General features: G+C 41.1%; 1 long non-coding RNA gene across 1 annotated transcript; it reads left to right on the top strand.

The window, feature by feature from the left end:
- The first annotated feature begins 3,495 nt into the window (after positions 1-3,495).
- LOC129351937 (uncharacterized) lies at positions 3,496-4,204 on the top strand. The gene is made up of 3 exons (XR_008604812.1): positions 3,496-3,613; positions 3,798-3,915; positions 4,119-4,204. It is a non-coding gene; the product is annotated as an uncharacterized LOC129351937 (long non-coding RNA).
- The last annotated feature ends 1,470 nt before the right edge of the window (positions 4,205-5,674 follow it).

Raw genomic sequence — 5,674 nt, forward strand, 5'->3', positions numbered from 1 at the left:
GATGGCTGTTGGGATGTCGGCATTTCCTCCTTTCTTCTGTCAGACGACGGATGTTTGCAGGTTTTGATCTGACACTTGGTGGAATCAAAGGAACATGCAAAGGAAAGTAAACAGCTTTTATATATCAGTTTCCAAGGAAACACACCCATGATTTAATTCTTCTGTTCATCTCAAAGAAATGGAGGAATCTAAAAAAGTTCACGTTTCGGGGAGATTCACCAGCCTGCGGTTTATCAACAGTTTACAGCAGAAAATGGAAGCGAGACGAGAACTTAGCATGTTCTCGTCTTCAATCAGATTGTAAAAGGTGCTAACATGCTAAGGACATGATTGAGCCTTTTTACTCAGCAAGGATGCATGTAAAAGTTGCAGCATGATGGCACTGAAATTATTCATATGTTAGATTGGCCTAGTCAAAGGCCTTAGGAAAATCAGAGAATTCATCTTTGTGAAGAATCTAGCAGAGTTTAAGGTGTTTGAACTCCTTTTTCAGTTGCTGCATGTGGATAAATTCACCTTGAACTGTTTGTTTCAGATTAATAATTTTGAAAATAGTTTTTCTGTAAGAAAAGTTGGAGTCAACAGGATGACTGTGACTTAGCATGCAAAGTTTTTGTCATGCAGAGCTAAACCCAAGGACATTTCGTCTGTAAGTCAAAGTTAGCCTGAGAGAGAGAGAGAGATCTGTGCTGTGTCAGCAGTGTGCTTAAACCAACTCCAAAGATTAATCACAGGAAAACACATACAGCACACACACACTCACATGCACACACACACACCAACAGGCTTGCACACACTCAGCCAGATACCCACAGTTGTATATCTCGCATTCCCAGCAGTTCAAAGTGTGGTTGGTTTGAAACAGATTAAAAACTGTCTATGAAGTGATGCATTGCAATTGTCATAGCAAGGGTGGGAGAGATCTTTTTTGCATAAAAATCCCCTCTTTCTTCCCACCGCTATCAGCAAAGAGATGGAGAACTCACTAATCCTGCTGTGGTCGCATTTGCATCGGTGGCAAATAAACAAAAGCGCACCATTTTTCATCTCCAGCTTCTATATTAAAAGGAGATGATGGGAGGGGAGGGGAGTCGAGGGAGGAATGAGAATGAGGGGAGAAGGGCACCCAGGCAGACCCTTTGGTGTCACAGATATGCCTGCTGATGTTCGGTTTGGTAAATGGAAACTCCTGCAGCCTGTTTGCACCATCCATCCTCCAGATCTGGAGGTGGCGAGGACCTCCGCGCGCCACATCACAGAAAACCCAAATGTCTCAGTGAAAAGTTCTCAGTCTGCATCAACATGGCATCTGCAATGAAGAATGTGTCACTGGAACGGAGAAGGCAACCAGTGCAGACTGGGATTGTACCTGACAACTCTCGCTTTCATGAGACTGATGATGAAGACAGAAACTGAGCGTGGACCACACCCTTCTGGCTGGGCCGCCCCTTGAAGGGTCTGAGGTTGAATCTAAAACATGATTATCACAAAGTTATGATGCCTCTTACCCATCAGCGACATACAGTTTCCTGCTTTGTGTTTTTGTGGTCTTGTCTTTAGGGTTAAATGCTCAAATTATGTTGTTTCCTCACTTTTTAACTCTGAGATACTCTGGCCTCTGCTTGGTTTATTTAGTCAGATTTCAGCGCAGTATTTTATAAATAGGTGGGAATATGTGGTGAGGTCCTTCAATGGTTCTGTCATGAAGTTGCATTCACACCAGTTGTGTTTAATCTGGTTCAATCCAGGCCAGTTTGCTTGGGCTTGTGTGAATGTGCAATCAGATCTCAGTCTGGTTCGGTTGCTTTGAATTCACATGTGAATATCAAGCAGACTGGAGACATCTCCAAAAGCAGGAAGTGCACTGCAGCACAGGGCATTCTGGGTAAATACAACCTAAAGAAATGTTAGCAAAGCTAATGCTAGCAGGAAACAACACAACGTCCTACAGCTGCAGAAATCTGACACCACTCCCTTTGGGTTTCCATTTGGTGAAGAATGCAGTTCAGTGCTTCTGATTGCTGTGACGTTCATCCATAAAGAACATTATAAGGTCTAATAGGCAGCTGGTTTCTGCATATGGTATCCCTGGGTTGTCAAGGCAGGACATGAAGAAAAAAAGTTTAGTTTCCTGCCCACTAAAGTTACCAATACTGAAAATATTCTAATGTTTCTACCTGGTATTCTCTTCAGATATTTCTGTGTGACGTTATTCAATAAGATCCAAGTTTAGCCGATGCCAAATTTCAGTCAGAAGGAAAACGTGAACATCAGTTTTATGGCTTTTTTTCAGGAGGAAATGATTGGGAGAGTCTTCCTACCAGGCCAGCATCGCTCTGCAGGGACAACAAACTCCATCACTCGGCCTGCAGTCGGTTTCCTCCACTTCATTCTGCGGCTGGAAGAGATTCAGAGGAGCATCCTTCTTATCTATGTGTGTATGCTTGTGTACAGTGAAAGGCTAATCTAATCACCACACACTCTCTGCTTCCTCCAGGTGTATTACTGTACCAGGAGTGTAATGCAGAGAGAGGGAGGAGGAGCGAGATAAGTAATATTGATCTGATGTGGTGATTGTCACTCCGTTGCCTGCCTTGAATAGCTAATCTCTTTACACACGGGTCAGGGAGAAGAAAGGCAGCAGGGCTGCAGGTTTAGCCGCAGCTAATCGACAGATTGTTCTCGGTGTGGGGCGATCAAACAGCGGCTGATAACGCTGGATGTGAAATTGTGTCTCCTAGCAGCTGATGGTGAGTTTGGTCACAAACTTCTGGGCTTCACCATGCAACTGATGTCGATTGTATCGGCTTAGACATTTGCAAAGACTGAGTAAGTAAATCTTTAGCGTTGTGCAGAAGTCTCAGACTGAATCCAGGCATGCGTGTTTTCATTTTGGTTCACTAATATTAATCTGTCACATCATTGTGGAAGAAGTGCTGCTTGTTATTCAACACAATATCTGTTTCTGCAAGGCTCTCTCAAGGTTCCACCACAACATTTTAGTCTGGGTAAGGTCTGGTCTTTGACTAGGCCACTTTCAGCAGAATAATTAACAGTCGCACAAAGCAGAAATGGTTCAGGAATGGTTTCAGGAGGCACAATTAATTTTTTCATTTTCATTGCTTGTGTTGGGTCTATATTACTGATGTGCAGGTCCACTGAAAAGATAACTTATACAAGGACCTAGTGGCTGACTGATTTTATGTTAATGTTAAAATAACATTTAAACCTCGATCTTTAATCTATTACTGGCTGTAACCCATTAGGAAAATGTTCTCTGCTTTATTTTAACTCTTGTCTCTTTGTATGACTTTATATAATTTCTGTTGGTTCGAAAGTATCTCAGTAAAACTAATTTTGATTAAAAATAAAAAACAATCGTGACGTATTAATATGTCAATAAAAGCTATTAGCTGCTTCAAGAAATGGAGACTCCTGATTGGTGAGGCGGAATAAGCCCCTCCCCCAGCGCTCATCGATGTGCTGCTGCTGAAGAGTTACAGATATTAGAGTTGTATAATATTTATTTTGGGGAAGTAAAGTCAGTCAACAAGACAGAAGAGCTTCACATGCAGGAGGAGACTGAACGTATTCAGTTCTTGGTGCCGTTTTGGTGAGCTATGTGTCAGCGGGGTTCCGTTAAGCTAACGGCTAACTAGCATAATTAAAGATACTAAAGGATAAAGCTAGCTGTAAAACTCAACAGATCCATTTATGTTGTCCTTAAAAATCATTTATTGGTTGTTCAGTTATTTTAGTTTTTTTAAAACCTTTTCATTCGTTTTGTTGAAATGCAGCAGAAACCGTGAACCAACAGGGCAGGAACATGTGAACAATGTCTCCTAGCAGACGACATTATGCTAATGGATATGCTAACTGTTGGGGAAAGGGGACGTCCTGACACCTGAATGATGAGTAAATCTAACACATTCCTCTCACTGATTTCTTGTGGAGTTTAGAAACTTTTCATTATCAGAACAATTTCAGATGTGACTGAATTCCTATTGTTGCCCTCAAAGCAAGAGACAAAATTGGCTTAATTATTTGATTTTATTGCATATTTTTAAGTGACTTTGACCCTTTTATGGGCATAAACATAATTACTCTGTTTAATTCAGGCCGGATTGTAAGAGTCCTGGAAACTGAACCCGGAGGACATCAGCTGGGCCTCCAGACACTTGATCTCCAATCATCTGGAAGAATCCAGCGGCTGGTAGGTCTGTTAAAACCCAGAGCCTGTAAACTGACTCATACATCGTCAACTTAACTCTGTGCTGTTAGATGCAACGCGTAGATATTAAAGGATCAAAACTGAAATTGAACACTTTAAAGTGAAAGAACCAAACTAAGATTCCTGTGGTAGTTTTTGTTTTGATTGACTTTTTGACCATATGCAGAGAAAGATGGTTTTAAATGTCATCAGCTTTTTCTTACCAGAGTAAAGTCATATTCTCTATTTACTCTGTCAACTCTTCTTAACTCAGCCTAAAGTAATAATCATCATAACAACACTGATGAACTTGACGGGTCGCTCCTCAGTTATCACTGAAAACACTTGTTGCTGCAGAAAGTAATAAAATAACTAAAGCAGTAATTAAAATAAACAATGTGAATGCTAGCATTATTCAAAGATGCATTTAAATCTCAAATCAATCCATATGATCAATGTCAGTAAATATGAATCCCTTCTAATCATCAATAGACTAATTCTGCTTAAAATCTGTTGAGTTTTGTTCTTTTATTTTATCCTACATGTTTGTTTTTCCTGAGTTTTCTTGATTTCATATCTGTCTTCATAGTCCAACTTTCACATGAAATTTGCTGCTCAGATTGTTTGTGTTGGATGAACCAATAAGTCGTCATTTTCTCTTTTTTTTTCGATAAATGATTATGATTCCTGGATGTTTGTGATGCCCAGAGTTCTCCATATTTACATGCGATCAGAGCTGCTGGGCTATGAAACTGTGTTGAGTTTCTTTGCGACTTTTCCATGACATCAACGCCAAAACACTGATTTTATAATTTTCATCCACCTGGTCGCACGCTGACGATCATTAAACCTGTTTGTGTCATTTTGTGAAGATCCTGTTTCAGTATTTCCACATAATATTCTTTTCTCATGATGTCATCTGTTCTGTGAGGCTCACCAATCCCTCCCACAGCCTCACATGATGGAGCCACCGCCGTGCCTCACAGTGAAGGCGCCGTTCTCTGTCTTTGTGGCCCAAAGCTTTTCAGGTTCATTAAACCAACAGAAATGAATTTCATTCTGCATGTTCTTCTTTTGGATGTGGAGGAATAGCTTCTTCTGGCCTGTCAGTCCATGCTGGTTCAGTCCTGATCAGCATGGAGGTGTAAATCCCTGAATTTGAAGAACATTTTTATTTCGCAAACAGGAAAAATCTCAAAGTGTCTTAAAACATGAAATAAGTCAGATTTAGCATGTTTTTTTTCTATCACTGCCTGTATGAGGGCTTACTGTGTCAAACGCTCCTCTGGTGGAGCTCCACCGTAGGCGAGCCCCCCCCCCGCCTGCCTTTCCCCTGACCTTGCAGCTTTATGATTGCAGTAATACGCTGCAGATGAAGAGGGGAGCAAATCCACCGAAGATAATAGACAAATCATCTCCAAGAGGTGCTGAAATAAAAATCCCCAGACAAACAGGCAGCCTGTG

This window comes from Poeciliopsis prolifica, unplaced genomic scaffold (genome assembly GCF_027474105.1).
Source record: "Poeciliopsis prolifica strain line A6 unplaced genomic scaffold, Auburn_PproV2 SCAFFOLD070, whole genome shotgun sequence".
Lineage (NCBI taxonomy): Eukaryota > Metazoa > Chordata > Actinopteri > Cyprinodontiformes > Poeciliidae > Poeciliopsis > Poeciliopsis prolifica.